Consider the following 16,992-nt stretch of genomic DNA (forward strand, 5'->3'; position numbering starts at 1 on the left):
TAATCTTATCTACAAGATTCACCGCTGAGTCAAGTAGGTCTTAAGACAACAAAAGGATAACTCAGAACCTATCACACCCACTTCTCCACCAGAAGTTACAAATATCATAACCCATCTGAACAACAAGATTCCAGGTCCAGATGGAATCACAAACAGAATAATCAAACTACTCCCCAGAAAAGCCATTGCACATCTAGTCAATATAATCAATGCCATCCTCAGATTCAAGCACATTCCCATAACTTGGAAGACGGCAGATATCACGCCAGTCAAAAAGATTGGAAAGAACTCTCAACTCCCGGAAAGCTACAGACCTATCAGTCTTCTATCCAGCCTTGGAAAGGTTCTGGAAAAAGTCGTCCTCACGAGGCTTCAATCAGCAACGGATAAATTAGGTATTATTCCAAATGAGCAGTTTGGATTCAGAAAAAAACCATAGCACTGTACAACAAATACACTGACTGGTTGAATATATCACAAAAGGTTTCAACTGGAATTTCCACATAGCTGCGGTCTTTATAGATGCTGCTAAGGCTTTTGATAAGGTGTGGCATCAGGGTCTTCTCTACAAACTCATCAAATTCAATATACCAATCAATTTAATAAAAATAGTTGACACATACCTCAAAGACAGATACATGCAGGTCAAAACAAATAAAACTGTATCAACCAGAGGCAAGATCGCAGGTGTGCTGCAGGGCTCACTTCTGGCTCCCCTGTTATTTTCAATCTACATAGCTGATATCCCTCAAAACCCAAGTTCAACAATCACAGCATTATATGCAGATGATACTGCTTTATTAGCAAGATCTCTCAGCCCCAAACTGGCAATCAGAAGACTCCAAAGCCTGAGAATGATTCTGGACGCCCCATGGTTCATTAGAAAGCAGTATTCATACACTGGAGAAGTGGCTGATGGACTGGAGGATCCAAGCAAACCCCCAGAAGAGTTCAGCCATACTGTTCTCCAAAATGAAGGTACAGATCAAGGAGGACATACACCTGCTAGGAGTCAAGATTCCATGGCAGACTGAAGTCAAATATCTCGGCGTGATGCTTGACAAAAAACTACAATTCACCAGTCATATAAGCTCGAAGACATCCAAAGTAATCGTGCAACTCTACTCCATGATCAACAGAAGAAGCAAACTGGATACTCGGAACAAACTACCCATATACAGGATGGTAATACGCCCAGTCATCACTTACGCATCTCCTGAATGGAACCATACCTCGGATACAAACATTCAAAAACTGCAGAGGATACAGAATAAATGCCTGAGAATGATTCTGGATGCCCCATGGTTCATTAGAAACTCCCAGATTCACAGAGAAGTCAACATTCCCTACATCACATCCCTCCTTCATGATCTAGCAAAAAAGTTCTTCACCAAGACAAGTAATCATCTAAACCCACTGATCAAGCAAGCTTCAGACTACAATGAAGCAGAATTCTACAAATACAAAAGACCCAAGTCAATTCTATGCTCAGCTGAACACAGCTGATCTCACTACCCTTCCAGGGCGAGCTTAAAGCTCAATAACTCTCCACTCAAAGAACTTCCCTCTTAGATAAAGGGGAATATGAAAAGCATATATGCTTCACCCATCAAACCGGTAACGTTCTGCGTTCTCGCAGACCTGTTACTGGTTTGAGAACACAGAACCGTTCTTGCAGTCCAGCTATAACAATAGAGTTTCGCATTTCGCGTTGAGCAATGGTTTAGAATACGACCTTTGTCATTGATTGTGGAGCTGTACCAAGCTGTATGCTTGGCATTAAAGTCTCCAGTCATGATGATGGAGTCTGTGGAGCCAAGAATGAAGTCCAAGCTAGATACCAGTAATGGAATGTTGGGTGGATTGTATACAGCATAGATTTTGATACTGCTAGCATTGTTTTTATGAACTTCAATACCTGTTATCTCTAGGTTCTTGGTTTGCGGATTGGTCAGGACGTTGTGGCTTAGATAGTTTTTAATGTATATGGCTGTAGTTCCTCCACTGGTAGTGAGTCGAAGACAGGGTGACTTCTAGTGGGAACTATTTTTGCTTGTATAACAGTTGGAAACTTTTACGTATAAAGCATGTGATTTTGAGTGTTGGTAATGAATTCGTACATTGCCTTATTCCTTTCTCCCCTTCAACATGAATTTACTCTTCTTGGCACATTGCTAGCCAAGGGTCTCGGATCTGTGGTCAGACAGTAGGAAGATTGATTCCTCATGGTCTTAGAAGTCTCAAGAGAAAGAGAAGTAACGGTTCAATCATCTCTTGATGATTTCATATGGCAGGCTGAATGGCCAAATGAAACTTTTTTTTTCTTTTTTCATACTATATCAAAAAAAAAAAAAAGGAGTAGGTGAAGCCATTTTAGCCCTATCTAACTTTCAGAAACTGAGTGGGCAGTTCAATCTCCACTAGTATCCAATCAGAGATAGCTGGCCCAAAGGCTATTACTAATTCAACGGCACGCAGTGAAGAGAGAGATGGCTCAACAAGTGCCACCATCTTGTGGTCCCTAACCGTAACACAATATATTTTATGTCTGAATAATGTCGGTTCTACGGTCAATTTTCTTGAGTTTACGGGACAAAAAACCTGAGTTTCTGGGAGAAAAAAACCCACTTGCCTGTGCCAGAGATCGACTAACTCAGGAACCGACTGAAAAAGGCTTAGAAAAATTTCCTCTAGTCACCGACTAGATTCGAAAGCAAGTCTTCCTTCGTGCAGTCAAACGCTGTGGGTGCAAACGGCACATCCACTGAGCAACACAGGCTCTACTTCATACTATATATATACTTGATTATATTATTATTATATGGCCATCTCCATGGAGCAGTACTGCACTCATGGTTTAATCTTGGAGGGGGAGCCGAATTGAGTAGACGTTTTGAGAATACACACTACGCATTGCATACGACCTATGACTGAGCATCTGCAATGATCGCTAATTCATAAGTAGTACAGAAATAGAAGACACGACACAACATAAATAAAAAAAAAAAAAAGAATTTTAATTAGGAAAAGATTTTTGCATCCAGAAGAGAGCTATTTGTTTAACAGATGACTCTCTCTCTCTCTCTCTCTTATTGACTCCTCCTAGTGTTTTTTTTACATTTTTCTTTGGGCCCCTTGTCCAAACCCCCCCCCCCTTGGTGTGCCACTGCCATGGAGTAAGTAGACTCATTATGGAAGACCCAAACTATCCACACAGTGTCTATCATACGTTTTTGAACTCAGTGATATATGAAGCACACAGCTGAGTGAGGCAATGCATTTCATTCATCCACCACTCTCCAAGCAAAAAATCTAGTTCTCACCCTTGTTAACCACACTCTTACTTAATTTCCAGGGATGACCTCTTGTTCTTCCACCAGTAGCCCACTGCTGAAATATTTCAACTGCATCAATCCTATAAAAACTTTTAGTAACTTAAATGTTTTCATTATATCTCCTCTTCTGCACCTATCAACCAACTTCTGTAACCCACAAGCTCTCAATCTATCATGTAGTTGGGGGGGGGGGGCGTACACCACTCACCAGTTTGGTCACTCGCCTTTGAATCTTTTCTGTTACTTCCACTTTTTCAAGGAATCCAAGTGACCAGACCTGAGCACAGTAATCTAGGTGTGGATGTATCAATGCCATACAAAAAGGAATAATAACTCCTTTATGGCTGAGTGGTTAGTGTATCCACTCTTCAGCAAAAAGGCTGCAAGTTCGAATCCCACTGTGGGCATGGATGTTTGTGATTGTCTGTGAAAATACTTGTGGTGGTTAGCGGTAGAGATGGCATCGGTGGAGAGTTGTAGAGTAGGTGCTCTCTCTCGATGACTCTTTGGACTCCCTGGAGGTGTCACGTAATAATAATAATAATAATCTCTGCATGCTAGTGTGTTCTTCAGTAACCAAATAATCTTATGAGCTATCTTGGACACCTTAGCAATATACCTTCCAAACTTCAACTGTCTTTCTGTCTCCCTCCAAACTTCAACAGTCATCTGGTCCATAGTCTGATTAATCTTCTGGAGTACAGTTCCATCAGTGTGATAAACAGCCTGTAATCGCTTAATCCCAAAATACATAACTGCACTTTTCCTCATTGAACTGGCATCCATTATCTTTTGCCCATACTGCCAGCTTATTTAAATAATCCTACAAGCTCTCTAGTAATCATCAGCTTAATTCATTATTACACTACCCAACTTGGAATACTCAGCAAACAACTGAATATCTCTCTTCAAGCCATTTCTTATATCGTTTACAGTTGTCTTCCACATTCTAATGTCACCTTTCATCTAAATTGTTTGGCCAGGAATGTCTTCAACTGTTAATATGATGAGAACTGGACAAATGATTTCCAAATGTTAAATGCTAACACAGTACCAGCTAGTCTTTTAGCCTTTAAAAGACTGAAAAGACATTAAAAGACCACCTTAAATTTCTAGTTTAGGCTATCACTAAACTACATATTAATAATAATAAAAATAAATAAAAGATTTATTTATTTTTATTATTATTAATATTATCATTATTAATTATTATTAATTTTATTATTATTAATGAGGGAACTGGAAGAAAACGAGATGGTGATTGTCGGAGGAGACTTGAACGGACACATAGGGAGACAGAATAGAGACTGTGAAAGGGTGCACGGTGGCCACGGAGTGGGAATGATGAACCAGTAAGGAAAGAGGGTTGTGGACTTTGCAGTAGCGTTTGATCTAGCAATTGTGAACTCGTTTTTCTACAAGAGGGAAGAACATTTGATAACATTTAGGAGTGGTAACAACAGTTCACAAATTGACGACATTTTGACTAGAAGAAAACATTTTAAGGTTGTGACAAATTGTAAAGTAATTCCAACAGATCAAGTGGCACAGCAACACCGACTGCTGTGCATAGACTTTAAAATAAGATCGAAGATAAGAACCTCTGGAAGCCATGGGATGAAGACAATTAAGTGGTTTCGCTTAAAAGAAGAGAGTGTGAGGAATCGTTTTAGGGAGAGGGTGTTAGAGAGGATTTCGGATGGACTGGAAAGTGTACAAGATTGGTGGAAACATAATTCAAAAGTAATCCTGAGCTGTGCAATCGAAGTGCTTGGTGAGACATCTGGAAAGATTAGAGAGCAGAAGAAGGGTTGTTGGTGGAATAATAATGTACAAGTAGCAGTGACAGCTAAGAGGAAGGCAAAGCAGAAGTGGGATGAGTCAAGAGTGGAAGAGGACAGAGAGGTATACAGAGAGAGAAAGCAAGAAGCCAAGAGAGTTGTGGCACAGGCGAAGGCCATGGTATATCAAGATCTGTATGATCAATTAGAAACAAAGGAAGGACAGAGAAAAATTTACCAACTAACGAAATGTAGAAATAAAGCAGCAAAGAACATCTTACATTTGAGGCAGATCAAAGACGCTGAAGAAAGAGTATTATGGAGGGATGTGCACATAAGAAACAGATGGAGAAAATACTTTGAGGGACTTTTGAATGAGGAAAATGCAAGGCCTCACAGAGAAGATGGGCAGCCTTCTGAGGGGATGGTGCAGAACATCAGTAGAGTGGAAGTGACGGAGGCCATGAAGAGGATGAAGAATGGAAAATCCGTGGGCCCTGACAGAATTCCAGTGGAGGCATGGAAGGCACTGGGGAAAGAGGGAATTGACCTGCTGTGGGACCTGTTCGTGAAAGTTTGCCAACAGGAAAATATACCCGAGGAATGGAGGGAGAGTACTCTTGTCCCCCCATCTACAAGGGTAAAGGGGATGCACAAGACTGTAAAAATTACAGAGGAATAAAGTTGATATCCCACACAATGAAAATTCTAGAAAGGGTTCTTGATGGAAGATTGAGGAAGGAGGTGGAGATTGCAAAGGAACAATTTGGCTTCATGCCTGGTAGATCAACAACAGATGCTATCTTTGGGTTACGGCAGATGATGGAAAAGTTTCAAGAGAAACAACAGGAGCTACAACTGGCATTTATTGATCTGGAGAAAGAATACGATAGAGTACCAAGGCAAGAAGTCTGGAGGTGTCTGAGGGAGAAGAAGGTTCCGGAGAAATATGTCAGGTTGGTGCGGGAGATGTACAGAAATGTGAAGACAAGTGTTCGGACATGTCTGGGACAGACAGAAAGTTTTCAAGTAACAGTTGGCTTACATCAAGGGTCAGCATTAAGTCCGTTTCTGTTTATCATTGTGATGGAGGAGGTGAGAGAAGATGCACCTTGGGCAATGTTGTATGCAGATGACATCTTGCTGTGTGCAGATTCAAGAGAAGAAGCAGGAACTAAACTGGAAAGATTGAGAAAAGTACTGGAAGAGAGAGATATGAGACTGAGCAGAAGTAAAACAGAGTATATGTGTTGCATAATGGGCGGCGACCAGAAGACAGATCTGGAGCTGGAAGGAAATGTCATCGGGAAGGTGAGGAACTTTAGATACTTAGGTTCAACAGTGGAAGAAGATGGAGGAGCTGAGAAGGAAGTGGGATGCAGGATACAAGCAAGTTGGAGGAACTGGAGAGAGATGGCTGGAGTGTTATGCGATAAGAGGGTGCCAATCAATCTGAAAGGCAAAATCTATAGGACAGTAGTGAGGCCATCTATGACGTATGTTATAGAAACTGTGGCCCTGAGGAAAAATAACATCAGCAGGTGGAAGTAGTAGAGATGAGAATGCTTAGGTGGATGTGCGGTGTGACCAGAAAGGATCGTCTGAGAAATTACTATGTGAGGGGAACAGTGAAAGTTACGAACTTAGGGGCGAAGATACAGGAGGCAAGGTTGAGATGGTTTGGTCATGTGATGAGGAGGGAGAACGAATATGTGGGAAGAAGGGTCATGCAGACGGATGTGCAAGGAAAGAGGAAGTGTGGGTGGCCAAAGAAGAGATGGAGGGAGCTGGTAGAAGAGGACTTAAGGATGAAGAACTTGGATGTGGTGACAGCCAAGACAGGAGGATGTAGAGGTGACTCATCATCAACAGTGACCCCACTTAAGTGGGAGAAGCTGCTGCAGAAGAAGAAGAAGAATTATTATTGACATGGCTACCTATACAATCTGTTACAAAGTCAGCAGTTCTTTTTCATTATCCAGCTGTCAGTCACTTGTAAAGTGTAATAAAAAACTACCATCAGGATGTTCACTTACTGTACATCCTTACTGTAACAACAACTTAGATTTTATAAGAGCTAGCAAACATCTTTGCAAGTCAAAATATGGTTCTGCTTCTTGTTCTATCACTATCAGTCTCCTTCAGTTTTATGAAAAAACTCTTCTACATTAATCTAACAATCTGCTATTAATTTGTCTCAATCACATCATCCCTCCTACCATGAGGTTCTGTGAAAAGCATTCCATCAGTTGCTTCATACTCACTGAAAACCAGGTGACCAAAACTGTAATCCATATGCAATGTGATTATCACCATGGAATTATAAACCTTTACTTCAATATATCAATCAATTGTGAGCTATCATCTGTTGTGATATGTTCGCAATTTTAGCATTGTGATCCCTAAATTCAAATTCCTTGCCCACCATTATTCTCTTATCTCTATCACCTTGTTGGAAGTTTATTTTCCATTTGGTTAGACTATAATAAGTTTAGTTTAATCCTTTATCCAAGTGTAAGCAAACAAAGTTTGTGCCTGAAGCATCTTCAGGACTGAGGCAACTCGTAGTAAAGGTGAACCAAGCTCTCATCACTCCTTGTCTCAGTATCTCCCATAATGCAAAGCTCATCTTCTTGCAGACATGTATAATGCTATGCATTAAGGGAAGGGCCACTATCCAGACCAATTTCGACCTTTATTGAGGTCTCATCAGTGGAAGCCAGACGAAGTAGTGATACTAAGGCAGAAGCAATGGAGAGGTCATATTTACCTATACGAGTTGCCAAAAGGTGTACCACCTTATTATTAAATTACTCTGGATTGAGCGAAAGGTGTGAAAGTTTATTTTCCACTTGGTTAGACTATAATAAATTTAGTTTAATCCTTTATCCAAGTGTAAGCAAACAAAGTTTGCGCCTGAAGTATCTTCAGGACTGAGGCAACTCGTAGCAAAGGTGGACCAAGCTCTCATCACTCCTTGTCTCAGTATCTCCCATAATGCAAAGCACATCTCCTTGCGGACATGTATAATGCTCTGCATTAAGGGAAGGGCTACTACCCAGACCGGTTTTGACCTTTATTGAGGTCTCGTCAGTGGGAGCCAGATCCAGAAGTTTGCTCTCATCTTACTGGGTAGTGGGGCAACTTGTATAAAGAAGCTAATGACTTCACATCACTTGCCTTAGTATCCCATAATGCAAAGCACATCTCCTTGTGGAGATGTATAATGTTATGCATTATGGGAAGGGTCACAACCCAGACTGGTTTCGACATTTGTTGAGGTCTCATCAGTGGGAGCCAGACCCAAAGGTGATAAAAGGTTGAAGTAATGTTGAAGTTGAAGTCATTAGCTTCTTTATACAAGTTGCCCCAGTCCTGAAAATAGTTCAGACACAAACTTGTTTGCTTACACTTGGATAAAGGACGATTTTTTGTTATCTTTAATTTATAGTATAATCAAGTGAAAAAACTTCCAATAGCTGAAGAGAGAGCAGGAGATGTTTCGAATAACAGAAGTAGTTGGAATGAAAGAAGAGAAGTTGATTCAGTGAGTTTGGAGATGGATGGTAAGTGGATATTGACTGGAGGCTGCTTTTGTTATTGCAGTCTTGGAAGAAAGAGAATGTGGATGAGATGATGCTAATGGTAGGTACAAATGATTTGAGAGGAAGTGTGAATCAGGTGGCAAGGACATGATAGCAAAAATTTGTTGAAAAAACTGAACTTGAATATTTAGTGGGATGTTGAAAGAAATAAACTTGGAGTGTATTTGAGGATATAGGGGAGCTGTATGCAAGAGATGGACAGTATTTGAATATGGAAGGATGTAGGCATCTGGAGAGATTGTTATTCTCTAAGCAAGTGAGTGTGTTAGAGCAGAGAAACTACAGTTGCCAGGGTGACCTCTTGTGGGAATAGTCACTTGGGAGATGGGAGGATGTATGGTCAAATGAAGCTTGGAGGGATAATAATTCGTATAGAAACAGTAATAACAACATAATGAGGTTTCTTTATGCAAATGCCGGAAGTATCAGGCAGGAATAAAGGAAGGGAACTTCATGGCAGGAAGGGCAAATGGTGGAACATGGTGTTGGAACATTACTTATGATAGGTGAGTTGAGTTCTCTTAGAGTGGAGAATTTGGAAGGAAATGGCAATAATAATTTTGAAAGTATGAAGTGGAGGTGGGTAGGACAGGATATTTAATGGAATGTTGGTATGGGCCAGGGAACACAGAGGGGAATGAGCAGAAAATGTTTGGACAAATCAGTTTGGCAAGCACAAAGCAAATGATCATGGGAGATTTTAAATAGCAGTAAACATTGGACCAAAGAAACAGCATATAGAAGTAAGGTAATGGAATTTCTGGAATTCTTCAAGAAATGTCTCAACTAACATGCAGTAGAGGTAGTGTGCTTATAATTAAAAAAAAAACACACATCCTCCACAAATCCATCATCCTCATCTGCCCAATGCTGTATACGGTCCCTCACTACTTTCTCCAAGATCTTAACAACTACTGATGACATGCAAACTGGCCTATAATTAGACACTTCCAGTCTGCAACCACCCTTATGCAATGGCACTATCTTACCTTCCTTCCTTTCCATGGGCACCTTTCCCGCAGCCAGACTTTCATTGAAAAGCCAGGTCAAAGGCACTGTCAGTTCCCTAGCACATTCTCTCAAAACTCGTGGTGAAATACCATCCGGTCCCACAGCTTTACTGACATCCAGAGTACTCAGTATTTGAAACACACTTTCCTCCTGTACCTCTAAACCTCGAACCTGCCCTATCCCTCTAGTATTAAAACTGACTCCTCTAAGATGAAATACTCCAACAAAGTGTTCATTGAACAATTCCACTATGTCCTCTGCATCAATCACTCTATTCCCATTTTTATCCCACAATATCATTCTTCCACAGTCATTTCTCCTCTTACTGGCCACATAGCTAAAAAATTCCCTAGGATTTTCTTTGGATCTTAGGGCCAATCTCCTCTCATATTCCAGTTTTGCCTTCCTTACCATACTAGTTACTCTTCTGGCTTGTGTCTTATATTCTTCATGCATCTTCTCTTCACCAGTCTCCTTATATCTCTTCCATAGCCTCTTTTTCACATGCAATTCTTGCTTAAGTTTACATTGACATAAGCAAAAGCAGATTTTCTAAAACAATTATTAATATGGTTTGGCATTCATCGCTGAAAGAAAAATATGATTAAGTGTCTTTAAAAAAACAAAGTCTATAACTCTTTCATCTTGACTGGCTGGCTCTTACAGAAAAGAAAAAAAACCAAGCATTTTGATAACAGAAATAAATTCATGCATGACTTATGAGTTATCAGAAGATGGATTACATTTGAATGGGTTTGGTGTTGGACATTTAGAAAAGCTATTGTTTACTGAGAAGACACAGAATCAATCAGAAGTTAATGTAGCTAATGGTTAAAGGGTACTTTTGATGCAGAATGGCACAGCTAAACAGGTTGTACGACAGAGGATAATGGATATATGGTTGCAGCAGGACAAGGCATGAAGATGAGACAAGTATGAATGGCAATCAAAGTCAGGATCAGGGAAATGGGAGTAGTCAGACTGAAGAAAGAGGTGTGGTATAGTGGCTAGAGTAGAGAATGTTAGTGTTGGTAGAAAAGCCTCAAAGACATAGCGATTGATTGTTTGTATATAAATGTAAGGAGTATTTGAAATAAGAGAGCTGAGCTTGTTGCATTGATTGAGTCAGTATGCCTGAAGATAATTGGTATAAGTGAAACTTCGTTGTCTGAGGATGATGCATTGTTGGGAATAGAAATGGAAGGACAAGAAGGTAAAAAGAGGGAGAGTACTGCTAATGATTGCAAAGGAATTGTGTCTATAAATGTTGAATTTAATAGCACATGTGCACATTTCAAATCTGTGTGGTGTGAAGTTGAAATTAACAGGCTAATATATCTGATAGGACGTTATTATTATTATTATTCAGGCCTCCATGGAGTCAAAAGACTCATCATGGGAGGTCCTTCCTAAGAACATAAAGTCTGTCAAGACTCATCGAGGGGAGGTCCCCCCCCTAAGAAACACAAAGTCTATCATACCACTCCTTAAACTCATTGACTGTTCTCGCTCTCACCACTCCATCAGACAATGCATTCCACGGTTCAACCACCCTCCGTGCAAAGAAACCACTCCTCACCCTCTTGCTCACAGTTTCCTTTCGTAACTTCCAGGAATGTTGTTATAGGCCAGGGAATGTAGAAAATACTGATTGTTAGGTGAATTGGTTGGGCATGTAAAAAGAAGGTGATCCTCATGGTGATTTTAGTTATTAGAATATAGAATGGAATAATACAGAATATAGAATTTCTACAAATTCAACAAACTCAAGGAGAGTGAGTTTGTTGAATTTCTGAGGGATAAATATCTTAAGCAGCATATGACTGAATCAACTAGAGCCTTTAGTGTTTTGGATTTGGTAATGATTTCACAAGATGTAGTTATTAATGAGATATTAACACTACTGCCAGTGGTTGAGAGTAATCATGAGGTACTTTGAGATACTTGAAACAAGAAAAGGATATATGTGGAATTATAAGGGGTTTCCAACTGTAGGCAAGTAGCATCAATATGTTAGGTAGATGAACAGTGACAGTACATAGAAATTCATAAGGCAGTATCTAACACAAGCAATGTATAGCTGCTTACCAAGGGTTAAGCAAGTAAATAGAGTAGGAGTGAACTAGATGAATAGTGAAATCAAGCAAACTGTGTTGGAAAAGAAAATGTTGTGGAGGAAGTGCAAGACAGGTGGCGATTGGATCTATGAAGAGTATAAAGTGCAGGTAGGATGGTGATGAGTATGGTAAAGAAAGGAAAGGTGCAATATGAGAGGAGTTTGGCTGATCAAGCCAAGATTAATTCAAGGGAATTCTTCTGCTATATGACAAGCAAGAAGATAATTATAATTATTATGGCAGGTTGATAATGGCAGCAGAGTGACTATTGTAAAGGATATTGCTGAATTATTGAATGAGCACTTTATCAGCATATATCATACTGGTGTAAATGATGCTGTGCAATATATAGAAGGGAGGTGAGTATTAGGAGAGTTAAAAGTGAAAGAATTACAGGTGTATCAAGTGTTGATTGGGCTAGATGTTAATAAGGCTGCAGGAATGGATGACATATTATTATTATTATTATTATTTCCCAAGACCTCATGGAGTCAAAGACTCACCACATATTTTTACAGACTATGCACAATAGTTAGTGATGCCCTTGACCTGGTTATTTAACAAAAGTCTTGCAGTGGGTAAAGTTCCTAAGGAATGGAAAGAAGGGAAAATAGTACCACTCCACAAGTATGGTTCTAGAATAGAAATTTCCAATTATAGACTAGTCTGTGTAACTACAATTGTAGTCAAGGTGTTGGAAAGATTGGTTAAGAATAGAATAAAAGATTGGAGCGATGGACATAGTATTCTTTATGACAGTCAGCATGGATTTGTATACAGTTGATCTTGTTTTAGCAATTTACTTGCATTTTATGATTAAGTAATGGGCGTGTTAGATAAGGGAGAATCACATGCAATGATATTTTTTGACTTTAAAGAAGCATTTGATAGATTACCACAAGCTGCAGAGGTGGGAATGGAGAGTATATTAGTTCTCTGAATGATAAGCACATGTTTTGTATGATGGAGCAGTGTCTCAAAAAAAGGAGGATAACCAGTGGCATGACCTAGGGTTCTGTACTTGGGCTCCTGCTGCTGAACTTATTTTTAAATGATATATCATGTGGACCGACTGTGGATATTGAGTTGTTTGCTGATGATACAAAGTTGGGAAGAATTATAAGTAACACTGTTGATATTAATTCTCTTCAGGAAGATTTGAATAGACTTTTGATTAGGACAAAGGAGTGGGTTGTAGTTTTAATATTAATAAGTGCTGTGTTGCATTTTGGAGTGCAGAAATATAAGGCTGTGTACTATACTGATGGAAGTGGATGAGATTCAAGATTTGGAGTAATGGTTGATAGTAGACTGAAGTTTAGAGGGCATATTGCAAGTGTTGCAAGGACTACACATTGTAGTGTCACTCTGATAAGAAGTACTCTAATATGTAGGGATAAGGAGGTGGTTATGCCACTGTATAAAGCACTGGTCAGACCATACTTGGACTATTGTGCTCAGATTTGGTCACCTGGTTTTCAATGTGATGTGGAAACTTTGGAGAGGGTCCCAGAGATGAGTTACCAACACAATAGCAGGACTCTGGAATGGAGAGAGGTTGAAGAAATGTGGATTGCAGAGCTCGGCGGATAGGAGTAAAAAAGGTGATATGATAGAGATGCTTAAGTTAGTAAGGGGATTTTATCAGATTAATCCAGAGGAAGATTATAAAAGGAGTAGAAGGCAAGAGGGGAAGAACCAGAGATGAGATCCCTGGAAGTTGTGTAGGAGTGTGGTGAGGAGTAGATTTTTTTGCCTATGTGTTAAAGCTTAAGTGCTGGGAAGACACCATGTTGGAGGTTTAAGAGAATATTTACAGCACTAGGGAACTAATTTTAATGCTTCCAGTATTTCGTATCAGTCACTGAGACATCTTCAGGGATTACAAATTATCCTTGTAACACACACACACACAGAATACTACATGAAACATGGGTTGGTGATATCAAGTCAGACTTGATGTCACCAATATCCTCTTCCAGTCGTCACCTACAAAAAGTAATTTATCTTCAGGTCAACTCACTGAGCACTCAGAAAGTTACGGAAAGATAAAAGTATTGTCATCACCAGAGCAGATAAGGGTAATACCACAGAATATAATCGAAAAAGGGATATTATTTTCCGAGGTTATGCTAACTACATCCCACTAGATCATGATCCCACAAAAATGCAAGTTAAAAAACTTACTTAATAAAGTGTCTTCCTGGTCACCGGACATTACAAAAAACTCAAACCCTTTGGTTCTTGCCCCCCCCGATATATGGTTTATCTAAAATTCACAAACCTGATCCCCCCCCCCCAAGACCTATAGTAGATGCCACTGATGCTCCATGCTACAAATTGTCAAAACAGCTGGTTAATTCTTTTACCCCTCCCCTCACTGGACTTATCACATCCTATATAAAAAACTCTACCCATTTTAAGATGTTGATTGAATAATAATTTAACATCACCTTGCTGTTTAATAAATTCCCTTAAACGACACGTTAACACTCTTTTTCCTTCTGATATTTTGGATCTTTTTTTTCCTTTACCATCAATTCTGGTTATTTTTCTTGGAAGAACAAAATTTACAAACAGATAGAGGGAACCGCTATGTTTTCCCCTCCCCTGCCAATTTTTACATAGAAAATTTTGAAAAACCAGCCATAGACTCAGCCCCTCTCAAACCTTCTATCTGGCTGAGACATGTAGATTATGTGTTCTCTATTTACTTCCAGTTTATGATGGAAAAGGAAAATAACAATACTTTTACCCTTCGTAGACACGTTAGTAACACAGCTTCCAATTCGTAACCTCTCCTTCACTGTATATAGAAAACTCACTCGCACAGGCAGATACATTCACAAACTCCCCCCCCCCCCAACAATATGCCATTATTAAAACTCTAACCATAGAACCTATAATCTTTGTTCCAGTGGAACCTCTCTTTCAACCAAACTCAACCATACACATAACACCTTCCTTTCCAATGGCTACAGTGCTAACAGAATTAAAAAAATAATCAGTTCCTCAGCCATCCCTTCAGAAGGAGTTCAGAAATGCCATTACCACTCATCCCCTATATCTATGGCACATCAGAAAAAATAGTACTGGTTTAAACAGGTCTTTAAACAAGTACAACCTCTACACAGCTTTTAAGCCTCACCAGAAACTTGCTACCCTTATCTGTTCCACCAAAGATCAACTCCCTCCTCTCTAAGTGCCTGGAGTATATAAAGTATCCTCTTCTTGCAAGTTGGCTTACTTTGGAGAGACAGATCACTGACCATCCGTTTAGAAGACCACAAATCGTACATCAACAATCACGACTATGGTCAATCTGTCATTGCAGACCATGTATTGGATACAACCCACAGGATCTTCTAGAAGAAAACCATCATGCTCCACCATAGTAAATTTAAAAAGCAAAGACTGTTTTTAGAATCTGCAGCAGCACTCAGAAATCAACTGTATTTAAATAAATACAGATGAATAAAACTTCCCAAAATTTGGGAAACAATAAACAATAATTGGGAAAAGAAACTGGCTCTGTGTGCTAAAGACAACCCACAAGAATTCTATTGATATGCTGCAAGTAAAAGAAAGAATGAATATGAAAGAATAACTCTTCTAAATGCAGATGCCATGAGGATTACAGATGCAGAAGAGGTTGTTCAACTAATGAGTGCCCATTTTGTTAAAAGCTATCCACTTGGTGTATATGACATTGAGCTCACTGCTACTTCTTCACTGGATGAAGAAACTCAGGTGTATGAAGATGAGGTATTAGAGCTGTTGCACAAACTGAATAAAAATTCAGCAATAGGAACTGATGGGATATCGGCACATGTGCTGAAAGAGTGTTCAGCTGAACTGGCTATTCCTTTGACCAGGCTGCTTAATATGAGTCTAAGAACAGGAAAGATTTCTCAGGAATAGAAAGAATGTATGATAATTCCACTGCACAAGGGTGGTGCAAAGACCAATGTATCCAACTATCGCCCAATTAGTATCTCAGGAGTGGTGGTGAAGATTTTGGAAAAATTGGTTAGGGCTCACATTCAGAAATTGGTTGACAGTGAATCTCTACTTTGCAATGAGTAACATGGGTTTACTAAGGAAAGATTATGTTTTAGCAACTTACTCACATTCTATAACAATGTTACCATTGAACTAGACAAGGGGAATGGATATACCATGATTCTTTTGGATTTTGCTAAGGCTTTTGACAGAATACAGCATGGTAGACTGTTGCATAAATTGGAGAATATGGGTTTGGATCATAGAATATTAGCATGGATAAGAAGATACCTAACTGACAGATATCAAAAAGTGGTATATAGGGGATGTGAGTCTGCAAGATTTAAAGTAACCAGTGGTGTACCACAAGGATCAGTGCTTGGTCCACTATTATTTAATCTATCTTCTTCTTCTTTGGCACTACAGCACATGTAGGGCCTTGGCTTCCTATTTCTGGGTTTCATAACTCACTACGAGGTGGGGTTGTTACCCCATGCTCAACCATGTGTAATTGTCTGTGAGGCATTGTGTTCTTAAGACCGGTTTGTCTGCTTTGCGGGAGGAAAAAAAACCCACTGGATAAACTGGGGAGAAAAACCCTGCAGTTCACGCCCAAGACCAGCTAACTTGGCTAAGTCTGAGAAAGATCCTTAGCTCCTCATGTCAGCAATGAGAATCAAATGCAGGACACTCCTTTCCCAGTCATATGGTTGCAGAGCGCGTAACTGCTCAGCTAACCACGTGAACATTATTCAATCTATACATTAATGATATCAGGAAGGATTTGACAAGCAACATACAGCTATTTGCTGATGATGCGAAGATAGGTAGGGTAATCAGGAATGCTGCTGATATGCAGTACCTGCAGAATGATTTGAATTTTGGGCATGGGAAAATGGATGTCAGTTAATATCAGCCGGCCTGGTTGGCCGAGTGGCCACCGTATCCGCTCTCCAGCCAAAGGGCTGCTGCTTTGTATCCTGCAGTGGGCGTGTTTGTGATTGTCTGTGAAAATACTAGTGGTGGTGGTGGTGGGCAGTAGATTGAATTGGTATAGATGATGCAGTTCTCTGTAGTTGGTGGATTGAGTGGTGGAGACAGAGAGTTGTAGAGCAGGTGCCTTCCCTCAATGAGTCCTTGG

This window comes from Typopeltis vanoorti, chromosome 20 (assembly GCF_054136105.1).
Source record: "Typopeltis vanoorti isolate ZY-2024b chromosome 20, IOZ_Tvanoo_1.0, whole genome shotgun sequence".
Lineage (NCBI taxonomy): Eukaryota > Metazoa > Arthropoda > Arachnida > Uropygi > Thelyphonidae > Typopeltis > Typopeltis vanoorti.